This window comes from Eriocheir sinensis, chromosome 12, assembly GCF_024679095.1.
Source record: "Eriocheir sinensis breed Jianghai 21 chromosome 12, ASM2467909v1, whole genome shotgun sequence".
Taxonomy (NCBI): domain Eukaryota; kingdom Metazoa; phylum Arthropoda; class Malacostraca; order Decapoda; family Varunidae; genus Eriocheir; species Eriocheir sinensis.
Genome location: NC_066520.1, coordinates 16024919 through 16042617, shown reverse-complemented (window position 1 = coordinate 16042617; position 17699 = coordinate 16024919).

Below are 17699 nucleotides of genomic sequence, written 5' to 3'. Positions count from 1 at the left end.
TCGAGCGATGTGAAAATTTGATCGCCTGAAATATTAAGTTAGTACCATGGAAACGACTGCCTTTGTGTTGTGTCAAAAGGGTATAGCAGTAGTTGTTGTTGTTATTGTAGAAGTAGTTGTAGTAGTAGTAGTAGTAGTAGTAGTAGTAGTAGTAGTAGGAAGGGGAAGAGGAGGAGGAGGCAGAATAATAGTTGGAGGTGGTGGTTTTGGAATATTACGAAGAGGAGGAGGAGGAGGAGGAGGAGGAGCGTTATCATTGGATGCAGACGTCACGGGCGCTTATGTTGGCATCCACACACACACACACACACACACACACACACACACACACTCAGGTATTTGCGCGCTGGGTTCAGGTGGGAAGGTGTGTTAGTATTTGTATTGCGCCTTCCTCCTTCTCTTCCCTTCATCTCCTCTCCTCTTGCTTGCCTCCTCTCTTCGTTTCCTCCTCTTATTATCATCTTCTTTCTCCTCTTTCTTTTTTTTCTTTTCTCGATCCTTTCCATATTCCTTGCCTTCTTAAATTTGTTTCCTTTCCTTCTCCTTTTCCTTTCCTTCTCCAGTTCTCTTTTTTTTCTATTCCATTTCCCTCCTAACCTCACCATCCATTCCCTCCTCTCCTTTTCCCTTCCCTTTTTAATCTTTTGTCTTCCCTTTCCTTCCTTTCCCTTTCCATTCCATTCCATTCCCTTCCTTTCTCTCTACAGTTTCTCTCACCTTTAAACACTACATTCTTTTTCCATCTCCCTTCCCCTCCCCTCCCCCCACCCCCACCCCGTTTCCCCCACCCCTTCATAACGTAACAAAAAGGGAAACGCAGTGGAAACTTTTAGCCAATCAGCAAGGGGGATTGTGGGAAGCGAAATATTACGTAAAAATGAAATGTAAAAATAAGGCACGGGCGAATATATAGAGAACGTAGGTAATGTTGGACGGACGAAAATATTAAAGAGCGTAATATGAAGTGAAAAAAATAGTTAGTTGTCTAGTGAAAAATATATATATAGAACTTGATGCTGAATGAATAAAATTATAATATTACACGAACGAAAATGGCAAGAATGTAATGTGAAGTGGAAATAGTTTGTTGTCTTGTGAATAAAAATGTAATGGGAAGGGAAAGGAATAGAAGGTAAGGGAAAGGAAAGGAAAAGAATGAAAGGGAAGATAAATAAATGGAGAGGAAAAGAATGAATGGGAAGTTAAATATATAAATGTTGAATGGAAATAATGCCCGAACGAAAATAAGAAGAGAGTAATGTTAAGTGGATATAGTTATTTGTCTAGTGAAAAATATATATAGAACTTAATGTTGAATGGAAATAATAATAATAATATTGCACGAATGAAAATAATAAAGAGTGTAATGTGAAGTGAAAATAGTTGTCTAGCGAATAAAAGTGTAATGGGAAGGGAAAGGAATAGAAGATAAGGGAAAGGAAAGGAACAGAATAAATGGTAAGAGAAATTAGTGGAAAGGAAAAAAAATAAATGGGAAGAAAAAGAAAGGTAAGAGAATTGATAGTGAGGTTAAGAGAGGAAAATAATGAACTAGCGAAAAAAATAATAAAATGAAAATAATACAATAGCGAAAAAAAAAGTGAAATGAATAGATAAAATAGATATGAAAATAATAATTAAACGATATATATTTTTGGCAGAGAAAATAATGCAAATGGTGGAAGAAAAAATGTGGAATGAATAAAGGAAATAGAGATGCGGGGAAATAAAAGGATGATTAAACGACATATATATTTTTTGTGTGTGGCAGAAACGGACAGACTGACACACACACACACACACACACACACACACACACACACACACACACACACACACACACACACACACACACACACACACACACACGCATACAGACACAGAGACATGACAAACAGACAAATGAGAACAAAAATATTCGTAATTCAATTTTTTTCTCCATAATTTCATACTGTGCGATTATCCATGAAGATAAAAACAATTATATTAGTGTAATGACATGATTCTCCTTAGCAGCGTTCATTATTCAGAGTATTTTTTTGTAGATCATTATACTATTTTTTTGTCATCCAACGATATTTCATTATACCGAAATGTTTTTTTTTTCTTCTTTTTTAATACTCCTGTTTGTGGGTCATCATTAATTATACACCTGGCCTTGAATGTGTGTGTGTGTGTGTGTGTGTGTGTGTGTGTGTGTGTGTGTGTTATGCTTTGTGTTTATGAATCTGAAGAAGGAACGGAAATAAAAGAGCGATAATTTATACCAATACGCACGAACATAAACAGAGAGAGAGAGAGAGACGGGGGTGAGGGGGGTATCGATGTGTCAGCCGCACGAACATAATAAAAATTGCACGGCTCACCGGCTCCCAACATTATCCTGTCAACGGCGTGACCAGCCTGTTGAGCCTGAACCCCGCCCCCTGCGACCTGCCCCTTACCCCCTCCCCGCCCCGCCCATTGCCCCGCCCCGTCCCTTGCTACGCCCTTAAACATCCCCTCGCTCTAGGCTATACCCACGCCCTTATGATACCCCTTACCCCGCACCGTCCCTTACCCTGCCACCCCCTCAACACTGCCCCACACCGAACCTTACCCTGCCACGCCCCTCAACACTGCCCCACCCTGACCCTTACCCTGCCACGCCCCTCAACACCGCACCCCCCCGACCCTGTACCCCTCCCCATGCCCTTTCACCCCCTCCTCAACGCCCCTTCCCCACCCTGTACCTCTGCCCCTGCCCTTTGATCCTTCCTGCCCCCATCCTTTGCCCCGTCCTTACCCTTTCACGCGCGCCCTTTAACATCCCCGTGCCCCATGCTGTACCCCCTGCCCTTGTTCTTTCACCCTCCTTGATACCACCTACCCAACCCTGTTTTCATTATCTTGCCCTGTCATTCCCTTCCATTCACCCCCGTCTCACCCTGACCCGGTTTGCCCCACTCATCTCCATTCCATTGCCCCGTGATCTCCTTTCTCGTTCTATCTCTCCCTCCCTCCATCTTCTCCCTCCCTGACCCCGAAGTCTCCTCCCTTGCCCGCCTCTTCTCGTAAAATTTATACCTCTGTCTTTGCCCCGTCTCACTATAGACTAATTCCAGCCCTGTCTCTCCCCGGGCAAGCCTTAGTCAGCCCTACTCAGCCCTACCTCGCTTAACCTCCTGCTCTGTCGACGCCTTACCTTATTGACCATCCCCCGCCCCGCCCAGTCCCGTTCATCCACGCCCCAGCCCCGTTATGTCTGCCCCTCCATTCCCGCCCCGGCCTTGCCTAATCGCGTTGTTATTGTTGTTGTTGCTGTTGTTGTTGTTTACCGTGCCTGTTAAGCGCCTTTGAAATGGGGCAAACATGATCCCTAGATTTTACTGCTCCATTTTTCCAGCCATTTTTTATATTTATTTATTTTTTATTTTTTTATTATTGTGAATGTTGCTGCTTTTGTTGCTATTATTGTTATTGTTCTCATATTATGCGTTACGATATTCATCATTTGTTTCTCGTTTTCTTTCACTTTATTGATTTATTTATTGGGGGGGTATATTTTTCCTATTTTTCCATATTTTTTCTACTTTTCTCATTATTTTATCTTCTTGTCTTCGTCTTTTTCTATCCTCCATCATCATCTTCAATTCTCCTTCCTTTCCATTCTCTTTTATCCTCCTCCTCCTCCTTCTGTTTTTCTCCCTGTTATGTATCTTTATCTACCTTTCTCCTCCTCCTCTTCCTCCTTCTCCTCTTCTGTTTTATCCTCCGCCTCCTCCTCTTTTATTTCTTTCCACTCCCTTTATTGCTCTTTTTTCTTTCCCCTACAGACCTTTATCTCTCCCTTCCCTCCCTTATCTCCCTCTCTCCCTTCCTCCCTCCCTTTTTACTCTGCTCCAAGTCACGCTATCTTCCTACCCTGACCCCTCCCTTCCTCCCTCTTTCTCTCCCTCCATCCCTCGCTGATACTCGTGGTTCTCTCCTCCTCTCCTCTCCCTTTCCTCCCTTCCTCCTTGAACCTTCGCCATCTGTCTTCCTTCCCTCCATTCCTAAATCCATCCTATAACTTGCTCTCCCTTCCTCTTTATCCATCCATCCATCCTTTCCTGTTCCTCTTCTTCCTTCCTTTCTCCATTTATCTGACACTCTCTTTCTCCTTCCATCTATCCATTTATCTATCTATCTATCTATCATCTATCTATGTAGCCCCCTTACCACCTCAATCACATCTCCTTCCCTTCCCTCTTTATTCTCTCTCCTTCACTTCCTCCTTCACCTTTCTCCTTACTTTCCTTCCTTCCCTTGATCCCTCAATTTTTGCTTTCCCTTCCTCTCCTTCACTCCCTCACGTCCCTCCTTACCTTCCTCCCTCTCCTTCAATCCCTCAATCACTTCCTTATTTCCCTTCCTCTTTTCACTTCCTTCATTCCATCACTCATTCCCTTATTCCTCCATCTTTAATCCTTCCATCCCCCTTTCAACCCCTCTCTCATTCTTTCCCTTTCTCTCCCATTCCCTCTCTTTTTCCTCCCTCTCCTTCAATCCCTCCCTCACTTCCTTATCTCCCTTCCTCCCTCACTACCCTTCCTCCTTCATTCCCTCCCACCTCCGATCCTTCCATCACTCACTCCCTCATTCCTCCCCCCCTCCCCCCTCCCCCCTTCGCTCCCTCACGCCAGTCGCCAATGTAACTTTTCTATATACCCTTTTTTTTTTTTTTTTCCTTTTAATTATGTGGGATGCTCCGCGACCTGTCCGCTGTTAATGTAATTCGTTCGTGCTAATGAAAATAATTTGGCGTTACTGCCCGACGGGAAAATTCAAATGCCGACAGAGAGAGAGAGAGAGAGAGAGAGAGAGAGAGAGAGAGAGAGAGAGAGAGAGAGAGAGAGAGAGAGAGAGAGAGAGAGAGAGAGAGAGAGAGAGAGAGAGAGAGGTATGCCCATGATGATAATTCTTCTCTCTCTCTCTCTCTCTCTCTCTCACTCTCTCATTGTTACGTTTTTATCTTCTTTTCAATGATTTCGTGTCTTTTTTTTATACATTTGCCATAGCCTGTGTGTGTGTGTGTGCGCGCGCGCGCGCGCCTCACAGAATAGAACGTGAAAAATAATTTGTTAGTGCGCCCCGTGTGTTCAGTGTGTGTTCTGCAGTTCAATGGACTTCACTTTTTTTTTTTTCAGCACCAAACAAATTTTCAAACATCAACATGCCATTCATTCAAATACACACACACACACACACACACACACACACACACACACACACACACACACACACACACACACACACACATATACACACACACACACACACACACACACACACACACACACACACACACACACACACACTGGAGTAATCACGCATGCAACAGTTGTAAGTTTAATAATTGAGAACTGAAGGGTGAAACGAAGGGAAAGAAAAGAAAGGGGAAGGGGAATGAATAGATAAACAAGCAATTGGTGGCTAAAGGTCGCAACGGAAGGGGAAGAGGAAGGAGAAAGGAAGAGTGAAGAGGTGGATAAGATAGAGGATAAAACAGAACAAAAAATGAAAAGGCTAGTTTGAGATGAAGGAGGAAAATGGGGAGGAGAAAGGAGGAGGAGGAAGTAAGATTTGGCAAATGAGAAGAAACAAGGAAGGAGGTGGAAAAAGGAGGCGAGTAAGAAAGAGAGTAGATGAGGCAGTTGAAGTAAAAAAAAAAAAATTAAAAAAACACATGGATGCATCAGTAAATTTGAACAAAAATAAATTAAAAAAACAAATTGAGACATGAGGAGCAGGTGGAGAGCAATGAGACAGGTAGAGAGGTTGTGAAGAAGACCAGGTAGGGATGGAAGAAAGCAGGGAGGGGAGAGTGAGGAAGTAAGACATAACAGGTAAATAGGTAGAGTGAGACAGGAAAGAAGTGAGTCAGGCAGTGAGGTAGATGGGTGAGAAAGGAAGGAGTGAGGGAGGAGGAGAGAGAGGTAGCTGGAAGGGAGAGAGTGAGGCAGGTGGGTAAGGAAGAAGTGAGGGAGGAAGATTCAGAGGCAGGACAGGCAGAGAGAGAGAGAGAGAGAGAGAGAGAGAGAGAGAGAGAGAGAGAGAGAGAGAGAGAGAGAGAGAGAGAGAGAGAGAGAGAGAGATGACAGGTACTCGTAGCTCGGAGGAGGAGAGTGAGTCAGCTAGTGAGGCAGGTGGGTAAGGAAGGAAGGAGTGAGGGAGGGAGAGAGGCAGGCAGGGGAAGGTAGATAGGTAGATAGGTAGGTGGGTAGGTAGGTAGGTAGGGTAGTGGACACATTGAACGCTCTCTCCTTTAATTGAACACCCCGAGAGGAGCTCAGACCAGCGCTAAAGGGACAAAGACTCGCTAGGGAAGGAGGAAGAGGAGGAGGAGGAGAGGGAGGAGGGGGGGGTGCAAAGGGGCGAGGAGAATGTTAAGGAAGAATGGAGGGAGGAGAAGCGTGAAGGAAAGTTGTGGAAGGAAAGAGGAGTAAGGTAAGGGGAGGGAGGGGCTTGATAGGGGAGCTGGAAAAGGGAGGAAGTTTAGAAGGGGGAAAGGGCAGAGAAAGGGAAGACAGAAAGATATGGAGGGGAAGGAGAATGGGGGTAAGGTAAGGAGGGAATGGAGGGAGACTTGGTAGGGGAGGTGGAAAATGGAGGAAGTTTAGAAGAGAAAGAGAAGCTAGAAAGATATGGAGGGGAAGGAGAATGGGGGTAAGGTAAGGAGGGGTAAGGATGGACTTGAAGGGAAGATGGAAAAAGGGGAAAGAAAGGGAAGCTATTAAGATGTGGAGAAGGAGAGTAAGAATAAGGGAGGGGTAAGGTGAGGAGGCAGGGGCTTGATAGGGGACTGGAAAATGGGGGAAATTGAGAAGAGAGGGAGGAGCTTGATAGGGGACTGGAAAACGGGGAAAATTGAGAAGGGAAAAGAAAAGGAAAGTAGAAAGATATGGAGGAGGAGGAGAATGGCACTATGGGGAGGGAATTGGATGGAAAGGGAGGGATTCTAATTAAGGAGGGAGATAAGGAAGGACATAAAAGTTGGTGGAAGTGGAGTAGAGGAAGCTAGGAAGGAAAGATGCGAAGGAGAAAGAGAATAATAGGAGGATAAGGAAGTGGAGAAAAGGGAATAGGGAATAGAAGGGGTGATCTAGCAAGGAGGAAGAGAAAGGGATATGGGAGAGGGAAGGAGATAGTGAAAATAAAAAGGTTGATTAGGAGAGAGAAAGTGAAGAAGGAGAAAAGAGATAGGAAAGTAAGCTAGCAAGAAATATGTGAAGGAAGAGAATGGGATGAAGAGGAAGAGAATCAGATAAGGAAGTTAAATAAGAAAAGGGCAAGAGTATAAAAGAAATGGAGAAGAAAGAAAGAAATAGAAATGGAAACTAAGGAGGAAAATGTGAGAGGAGAGAAAATGAAGCATGGGAAAGGAAGGTGGAGGAAGTTAAGAAGATGGAAAAGGGGAAGAGAAAGGAAAGATAGGAAGGAGGAAGATGTGAAGGGAAAAGAGGATAAAAGAAGGTCTAAAAAAAGGAGGGGAGATAACGAAGTGGAAGATAAAGAAATGTCACCCCCAACACACACACTTCCACCCCACCCACTTACTCCCCCCACACTCACTCCCTTCTCCACTTACAAGTTCGCTCTCACCCATCACCCATCCGCATGTATTGGCAGCCAGGAGGAGGAAGAGAAGGAGGAGGAGGAGGAGAAGGAGGAACAAGCCTTTAGCATACTGAAATAGCGGTACGTGTTCTCGTCGGAGGAGGAAAGGAGGAAGACGTGGTGAGGAGGAGGAGGAGGAGGGGGAGGAGGAAGAGGAAGAGAGATCGAGTTAAAGAGAGGAATGAGGAAACGAAATTGAAGGAAAAGAGGGAGAGGTTAAGTGCATGAGGAAGAGGAGGAGGAAGAGGAGAAGGAGGAGGAGGAGGACATGAACAGGAACCCTTGAGTGGTGAGTTTAATTAATGTTCTGAATGGGAGGAAGAAGAAGAAGAAGAAGAAGAAGAAGAAGAAGAAGAAGAAGAAGAAGAAGAAGAAGAAGAAGAAGAAGAAGAAGAAGGAGGAGGAGGAGGAGGAGGAGGAGGAGGAGGAGGAGAAGAAGAAGAAGAAGAAAAAGAAGCAGAAATAATTAGGAGATACTTTTAAAACAATGGATGTCAAACTTGAGAGAGAGAGAGAGAGAGAGAGAGAGCACCTGTAAGCCCTCCGTCGTTACCTGAGGACTAGACGAGGTATGAGGCCCCACATTTGTTTGAGTATTAAGGGGACTCTCTCTCTCTCTCTCTCTCTCTTTGTATCTATCTTTATTTATCTATTTCCATTTTAAAGACAAAAAAACAATTATCTATACACGTGGTAACTCCTCCTCCTCCTTCTTCTTCCCCTTCCTCCTCCTCCTCCTCCTTTTTTTGCTAACAGCCTATGGTACTAGAATGTTAGATAGCGAAGGGAGGAGGAAAATAAAGGAAGAATAATTGAGAAGATTGGGAAGGAGAAAGTCATGTAAGGGAATGGAAAGGAAGAAGATAAAGGAGGGAAGGGAGATGGATAGGTGGTACAGAGGAGGTGGAAGGAAAAGGAGGAAGAAAAAGGAAAAGCAGGTGAGAGAAAATAGTTTGAGAAGAAAGACTGCAGTGGTTTTAAGAAGGAGAACGACGAGAATAATGAAAAGAAAAATAAGAAAGAAGGAAAAGGAAAAAGAAGAAAGTAAGGCCAGGAAAGAAAGGACATATTGACTGTAGGAGGAGAAACAAAGACGATGAAAATAAATAAGAAAACGAAAGAAGACGGAGAAAGTAGGGAGGAAAAGAGAGGACACGTTAGCTGGATAAAGATGAAGAGAAGAAGGAGGGCGAGAACTGTTTGGAAGGAGGAATAATGGGAAGAGGCTCCAAAATCCATTACAAAGAGGAGGAAGAAGAATGAGGAGGCGGAAGTAAGAAAGAGAAAGAGGAAGAGGAAGAAGAAAGGAAGGAAGGAAGGAGGAGGAAGAGTAGTTGTTGGAGAAGAGAAAATAAGTGGAAAGAGGTCAAAGCTTATTATAGGAAGGAAAGAGGAAGAAGAGGAAAAAAGGAATAGGAGTAAAAAAGAATAATTGAGGGAAGAGAAAAATCGGAAGAGGTCACTAGCTTATCAGAAGAAGGAGAAAGAGGAAGAGGAAGAAGAGAAAGAAAGAGGGGGAGTAAGAGGAAGAAAGGAAGAAGAGGAAAAATAGTTGGGGAAAGGAAAAAGATAAAGAGGTACAGGAGTTATTAGAGAAAACAAGGAGGAGAAAGAGGAAGAGGAAGTAAGGAAGGAGAGAAGGAAGAGGAGTAAAAAAAAAGTAGCTGGTGGTGGAAAGAGGTCACAGAGCTTATTAGAGGAAGGAAGGAAGGAAGGAAGGAAGAGAAAGAGGAAGAGGAGGAAGAAGGAAGAGGAAGAAGACTCGTTAGGAAGGTGATGGGGCGAGGGGCGTCTGAGAGGCTTAGGAGAGGCACTAATAGGGTCCTCCTCCTCCTCCTCCTCCTCCTCCTCCTCCTGATGCCCCCCAATACATCATTATTTTTTTCTCTCATTCTCCCTCTTTCCCTTCCATTTATTTTTTATTGTTTTTTTAATATATTTTGTGATTATTCTCATGGATTTATATTATTTTCTTCTTTGACTTTGTTTACTTTCTTCTAGGTCCTTCTTTTTTTTCTTTTTTTTTCTTTTTTTTTCGATTTATTTTTCTCCACTTCCGTTTTTTTCTTTTGTACGGTTGATTTTTTTTAATTTTTTTTTATACGTTATATGTTTTTCTTTTCATTTGTTTTTGTCCTCGTAAATTTTATCCATCTCGTAAACCAACTTGAATTTCTTGATGGTTTTCTTTTTATTGTGTGTGTGTGTGTGTGTGTGTGTGTGTGTGAGATCAATTATTTTTTTTACCTATTCTTTGTTTTTCGTCCTTCATATATCAGCAAATTTTGTTTCATTTCCCTACTCCTGTTTTCTCTTGTTTTTTTTTCATCTATTTATGTTCCTTCACTCAGTTTTATTTAATTTTTTGTGTGTGGGAGGGGGGAATGCGTGTGTGTGTGTGTGTGTGTGTATGTGGGTGTCTGTCTGTCTCATTTGCACTCTTATTACTGTTGCGTTTTCTTCTTTTCCTCATTATCTCTTCGTCCCTTCCGTCGTTATGGGAGAGGAGGAGGAGGAGGAGGACAAAATGTGAAAAGAAAAACGAAAAAGAGCACTCAAGATCGAACGAAACGAGGACAGGGAAGAGGAGGAAAAATGATGCGGAAATAAAGAGGGAGAAAATACTTGAAATTGGAAAGAATGTGGAAGGGGAAGAGGGAAAGAAAGGTGATAAAGATGAGGGTAACAGGAAGTGAAGACGATGGGGAGAAAGGATAAAAGGTAGAAGAGGAAAATTATAAGAGAGAGAGAGAGAGAGAGAGAGAGAGAGAGAGAGAGAGAGAGAGAGAGAGAGAGAGAGAGAGAGAGAGAGAGAGAGAGAGAGAGAGAGAGAGAGATTATCAAACTATGAACAATGGAAAAGCAGAAAAGACAAATCAGTTAAAGAAAAAAATGAAAAAAATAATTACAAAAAAGCAAAAGAAAAAAAATGAAAAGAAGGAAGAAACGAAAGAGATAGTATAGTGACGATGGGGAGAGAAAGAGAGAAAGTGAGAAGAGGGGAGAAAGAGAAGGAGAAAAGTAGGGAAGTTAAGTGTGGTGAGAATCGGATGGGGAGAGGAAGGAATAGGGGGAAGGAAGGGGAGGAGAAGAGAAGGGAAGGAAGGGGAGGGGGTAAGGCGATGGTCAGGGAGGGTTGTTAAAGTTTCCTAATGACGTCATATAATTGTCAACCATAACCATCTCTGCTGCCTCGTTACTAGTAGTTACACGCCTCTTACTAAGGGGATGAGAGGGAGAGGGGGGCTGGTCACTTGATGGGAGGGGGTGAAGGAAGAAAGAGGGACGAAAAGTAGGGGAAGGAGGTAGGCTAAGTGTGGTTATGTGGGGAAGAAACGATTGTGGAGAAGAGAAAGATGGAAGAGGAAAAAGAAAGGAGAAAACATATATAGAGGAATAGAGTGCATAGATAGTAGAATAGGAGGTATGGTGATAGTGAAAGGGTAAGGATGGGGTAGTTTGGTTAGGTAGACGGAGAAAGAAGTTGTAGATAGTGGGAGGGAAAAAGGAGAATGCAGAGGAAGAAGATAAGGAAAGACAAGAGTGATGGGGATGAAAATAGGCAAGGCAGGAAAAGATATTGGGGTGAAAAGCAGTGAGAAAAAGACTCGAAAACTAAGAATGGAGATTGGGTAAGAGGGTGAGGAGAAGTGGACATGAAGGGTTGAGTTGTAAGGTTGGGAAGGTTATGCTGCGTAAGAAAGGCAGAGAAAGAGGTTGGATAAAGAAGAAATAGGATGAGAGGAATAAATTTATGATGTGAATAAATGGGATTGAAAGAGGTTAGATAAAGGAGAAATAGGATGAGAGGAATAAAATGATGATGGGAATGGGATGGAGGAAGAAGAAGGATGAATGGTTGAAATTTAGGTACCAGGTAGGGGGAAAGGAAAGAGGAAGAGAGGACAGAGGGGAGTGGAGTTGGCAGTGTGAGGAAGAGGAAGGAGGAGGACTGACGGGTGCGGCGAGGTAGGGGAGGAATGGGGGTGGTGGGGAACAAGATGGGAATATGATGAGGGATTTAGGAAGGGAGAAGGGAGCGAGGGGAGGAGGCTGATGGGGGTGGGAGGGTAACATGAAGAGAAAGAAATTAAGTTTGGAAGCACGATAAGATGAGGTTGGCAACACTGCAAGATAATGAAGTAAACAAAAACAGGTAAACAAGTCACTCTTGCCAACTCAAACAAGAGACAAAAACAAAACAAAAAGTATAAACGACATTAATCTGACACTCAAAACAAAAGGAAAAGAAAACGATACAAAAAAAAATTGAGTAACGAAACATAATTAATTTTCCTTGTCACTCACGTAATGGTTAATGTATCTCCCTCTTTTTTTTCTTTTCTTTTTTTTTTTAATGTGGCGGAAAAGAAAACGGACGCGAGAGAAGCATTATTGTGTATACGGAAACGATCTCATTAGTGAAACACGTATTAACATGTTTCTGTCTCCTCTTCCCCAGGTGAGTTGACGCGTCCAGGTGTAGTGGTGCTGATGATGGCGATGGTGGTGACGGTAAGATGAGAGAGTACGTACACACACACACACACACACACACACACACACACACACACACACACACACACACACTCGCCCTTGCTCTCTCTCTCTCTCTCTCTCTCTCTCTCTTTCAGACCTGCAGCCATCCATTCCCTTCTTTCTACGTCTGTAACTCAACCCATTCATTCAGCCAGTCAGTCCTCCTCCTCCTCTTCCTCTTCCTCCTCCTCCTCCTCCTCCTCCTCCTCTCTGTTCTCTACCTTCCCTCTCCCCGTCTCTTCCTTCCTCGCTCTCCTCGTCCCCTTCTCTCTCCCTCTCTCATCTGTTCCATCTCTCTTTTTCTTTTTCCTCTTCTTTCACTATTCTCTCTCTCTCTCTCTCTCTCTCTCTCTCTCTCTCTCTCACACACACACACACACACTGGAAGGAGTTTCTGGGCGAACTATCACACTGTTGAAGAGGTTGCCTTCATGTCCTCCTCCTCCTCCTCCTCCTCCTCCTCTTGCTCTTTCTGTGCTCTCCCTTGCGAAATAGAGGAATATTGGAGACGAGGGCGTGCCTGAAGGGAGGAGGAGGAGGAGGAGAAACAACAAAAGCGGAGTGTAAAGATGAACAAGAAGTAGACATTAAACTTTTGTAGGAATAGAGGAAGAAAATGAGGGAAGGAAAAAGAGGAAGAAGAAAGAGTAGACATGAAACTCTTGAAGAAATTGAGGAAGAAAATGAGGAAAATGAAGAGAGGAAGAAGAAAGAGTAGACATGAAGCTTTTGTAGGAATTGAGGAAGAAAATGGATGGAGAGAAAAGGGATAAGAAGACGACACGAAAGTTTTGTAGGAATGAGGGAAGAAAACTAGAAAAAAGTAGTAGGGAATAAAATTGAAAGTTGTAGGAATGATTGAAGAAAACGAAAGACAGAAAATATATCCGAGTTAGTGTGATGACATTGAAAAAAAAAAGTACAATAGATTTATCCTTAACAGAGAAAGAGGAAAACAAGCAAACAGGGGAATATTTAGAAGGAGAAAAACAATTAATAGAGAGAAAAGGGATGAATGACTTAATATAGCGTGACTTAATAATGAGTGTAATAGTAATAAATATAATGATAATAAGGGTGATGTTAATGATAACCACACATTATAGAACTACATATTTTAAGAAAGCCAAGAAAGAGAACAAGTAAATTATGAAAAACGGAAAGAAAAGGAAGAGAGGAAACAACCAAGAATGAATAAACACGAAGGAGAGAGAAAGAAAGAAGGAGAAGAAGAGGAGGAGGAAGAGGAAAAATATATGTGTTTGTTCTTCGTTTCTTCATCTTGAGAGAGAGAGAGAGAGAGAGAGAGAGAGAGAGAGAGAGAGAGAGAGAGAGAGAGAGAGAGAGAGAGAGAGAGAGAGAGAGCAGTGATTACCGTAAGAATTATTCATTAGAAAAATACACTCTTGGTAAATAGGGTGGCAATCTGAGAGAGAGAGAGAGAGAGAGAGAGAGAGAGAGAGAGAGAGAGAGAGAGAGAGAGAGAGAGAGAGAGAGAGAGAGAGAGAGAGAGTTAAACATTAAGACCATAAACGAAGTGAGTGATAATGTTATGCAGCGAAAAAGATTGAAAAGCAGAGATTAGAGAACGAGAGTAAAAAAAAAAAAAGGGTTAAATGACAACTGCTTCCTTCCCACGCTGAGAGAGAGAGAGAGAGAGAGAGAGAGAGAGAGAGAGAGAGAGAGAGAGAGAGAGAGAGAGAGAGAGAGCAGGGGTAATAATATAGGCACCCCACTCGTGTGACTCTCTCTCTCTCTCCACACCTTAGATCTTTTAGGTGTCTCCGCCCCCCCTTTCTCCCCCTCCCTCCTCCCCCCATTCCCCCTCCCCCCTGGTTACCTAGGTGACTCTCTCCCCCCCTCTTCCGTCGCCATGGTAACCGCGTCCCCTCAGCTTCATGCCCTGTATTTCCGAGGGTTGCTTTCTCCTGATTGGCTTAGATTTTCCTCCTCCTCTTCCTCTTCTTCTTCCTCCTTCTTCTCTTCTTCCTTCGTGTTGTTCGTCTTCCTCTTATTTTTCTCGCTCTGTTTCCTTCTTTTCTCTTTTTCTCTTCTTTTGATTAGCTTAGATTTTCCTCTTTTCTTCTTCCTCTCTTCTTCCTCCTTCTTCTCTTCATTCCTCCTCTTGTTCTTTTTCCTTCTCCTTCTCGTCTTATTTCTCTCGGTGTCTTTTTTTTCTCCTCTTCTTCCTGCATTTCCTTTTACTTCCGCTTCTTGTTTTTCCTTTTCCTCTTCTTCCTCTTATTTTCTTTTTCCTCGTCTTCGTTCTCTTCTCCGTTTTCATCTTATACTTGTTTTTGTTCTTCCTCCTCTTCCTCCTCCTCATTTTCCTCCTCCTCTCCTTCTCCTTCTCCGCAGTTCCATGTCCTTCCACTTTTCTCTCGCTTCTTGTCTTTTAATTATGTCTCCCATATTCTCACTCCTCCTCCTCCTCCTCCTCCTCTTAACAATATCCTTTCTCTTGGTTTATCAGGAAAATAGTTTCGCCTCTTTATTGCCAAAAAAAAAATATTCCTTCCTCTTGATTGCGTTTGAGAGAGAGAGAGAGAGAGAGAGAGAGAGAGAGAGAGAGAGAGAGAGAGAGAGAGAGAGAGAGAGAGAGAGAGAGAGAGAGTAATGCGAATCAATGGAAAGAGCAAGAAGTGAACAGAGGGATAATGCTTAGAGAGAGAGAGAGAGAGAGAGAGAGAGAGAGAGAGAGAGAGAGAGAGAGAGAGAGAGAGAGAGAGAGAGAGAGAGAGAGAGCAAAAAATTATCTCCACTTTCACCTCAGATTTACCCGAAGGGAAGGTGTTGGAGAGACGGAGGGAGAAGAAGAAAGGGAAGATTTTTGTAAGGAAGGGAGATGAAGAAGAGAAAGGAAGAGGAGAAGGAGGAGAAGGTGACAAGGGAGCCAGAAAAGAGAGAGAGAGAGAGAGAGAGAGAGAGAGAGAGAGAGAGAGAGAGAGAGAGAGAGAGAGAGAGAGAGAGAGAGAGAGAGAGAGAGAATATATGTTACAAAGAAAAAGGAAGAAAAAAGGTGATTAAGAAAGGTGAAATTAGAGTAATGTGATGAGAGAAAATAGAAGATGGTGATAATGGAGCAAAGAAAGAGAATGGTAGAGATTGAAATAAAGAAGGGATACATATTACAAAGAGGGGGAACAAAAGAAAGTGGAAGAGGAGGTGATTGAGAAAGGAAGAATAAACGTAAAATAATAAAAAAAGGAAGGAGGAAGAGAGGAAGGGTGATAAAGAAGGGAGGAATGAGAGTAAGGTGATGACAAAAGAAAAGGGAGGAGGAAAAGAGGAAGGTGATTGATAAAGAAGGAATAAGTAAAAGAGGAAGAGGTGATTGAGAAAGGAAGAATGAAAGTAAAATGATAAAAAAAGGAAGGAGGAAAAGAGGAAGGGTGATAAAGAAGGGAGGAATAAGAGTAAGGTGATGACAAAAGAAAAGGGAGAAGGAGGAAGAGAGGAAGGTGATTGATAAAGAAGGAATAACTGAAAGGTGATGAAGGTAAGAATTAAGAGAGGGTAAAGGGTGAATGGAAGGAGAGAGAGAGAGAGAGAGAGAGAGAGAGAGAGAGAGAGAGAGAGAGAGAGAGAGAGAGAGAGAGAGAGAGAGAGAGAGAGAGAGAGAAGTTGTGAAGAGGAGAAAGAATGTACTGAGGAAAAGGAGGAAAATATTACAAGATTTCATAATGAGGAAAAAAGGGCAATTGAGAAAATAAACGCAGACGAAGAATGAAGAAAGAAATGAAGGTTGAAGGAAAAGAGGAATAGAAGAAATGAAAAAGAAAGGATAAACATCACGAAATGGAGAAGGAAAAAGTAAAATTATGGAAGATTTTAAAAGGAGGAAAGAAAGACAATGGCAAAAAAAAAAAGATATCATACAAAGAAGAAAGAAGAGAAAGAAGGAAATAGAAGGAAGGAGAATGAATGGATAAACGTTAGGAAAGAGGGGAAAAAATAACCGTCGTATAGAAAGCAAAGAAAGATAATAGAGAAAAAAAAATGGCCGGGCGAAGAAAGAAGGGAAGAAGGTTGAAGGGAAAGAGAAGTAGAAGGAAGGAGTTCAATGGAGGAGGAAAGGGAGGGGATGTATCACAGAGGAAGGTAAAGGAGAGAAAAGGGAGGCCATGAAGGGAGAGATATTGGGGAGGAGGAAAGCAGTTAGGTGAATAGAAGCAAATGATAGGAGGAAATGAGAGAGAGAGAGAGAGAGAGAGAGAGAGAGAGAGAGAGAGAGAGAGAGAGAGAGAGAGAGAGAGAGAGAGAGAGAGAAGGAAAGGAGGATAGAGAATGGAAGATTGTGAGAAGGAATGACAGAGGAAAGGAGAGAAGGATAAAGAGGATAAGGAAAGGAAAACAAAGAAGAATGCGAGAAGTAACAGGAAAAGAGAGGAAAAAAAGAGCAGGAATGGAGGAAAAAACTGAAGATTGTGATAAATGATGGAGGGAAGGAGTAGGAAGGAAGGAATAAAAAAAACAGAGGGAGGGAGAAAAGAGAAGCAAAGAAGACCGCGAAAAATGACAGATGGAAGAAGGCAAGGGAAAAAGAAGAAAAGGAAAGAAAGGAAAAGTGAAAAAGACTGCGGTAAATGATATAGGAAATAGTTAAGTAAAAAAAAAAGGAAAGGAGGAAACAAGAACGAGAAGGAGGAAGAGGAGGAAAAAGAGAGAAGAAAAGGAATGCGAGAAGGGAGAGAAGGGAAGGAAAAAAAAAACGTAAGAATTGACAACGGAAATGAAAAAGTAAAAAAAAAAATGTGAGAAGAAAAGGAGAAAAAAAGAAATAAAAAAACAAAGAAACACAAAGGAAGAACAAACAACAGCAGACCTGCTGGTCCTTACGAGGTTGTTTGTGACAAGCTACACTAACTATCTAATCAAAGGTGGAAGATGAAGGACAGCAAAGGCGAAGGCTCCTCCCCACCCCCCCACCCCATCCCTCCAGCCAAAGCTGGCAGGAAAGGAAAAAGAACCATGCAGCATGGAAAAACTGCATGGAAATTATGTAGGAAAGAGGAAAGAACTACCATTTCTGCTACCACTAACCGGCGATAAGAAAAACGAACAAGGACACCAATATTCGAAAGAACTTAACGTTATTACGACAATGAGTAATATCTTAGTTGCTGGCTGGATTCAAAATACTTGTCTAATCTATTCTTGAAGACCGTAACTGTTGTACTATCAACGACATCACAGGGTAGAGAGTTCCAAACATTAACAACTCGAGTGAAGAAGAAGTGTTTAGCTTCGTGCGACGAGAATCTTTTACCACTTATCTTCAGATTGTGATTTCTTCTTGTTCTATGTGAGTGATCAATTGTAAAGTAATCTTCTGCATTAATATCACTGAATCCTTTGAACATTTTAAACACTTCTATTAGATCGCCTCGCATTCTTCGTTTTGATTGACTGAATAAATTTACTTCTTTAAGCCTTTGTTCATATGATAAATTTCTCAATCTAGGAATCATCTTTGTTACTCTTCGTTGAACCCGTTCCAACTTTTCTATGTCTTTTCTGTA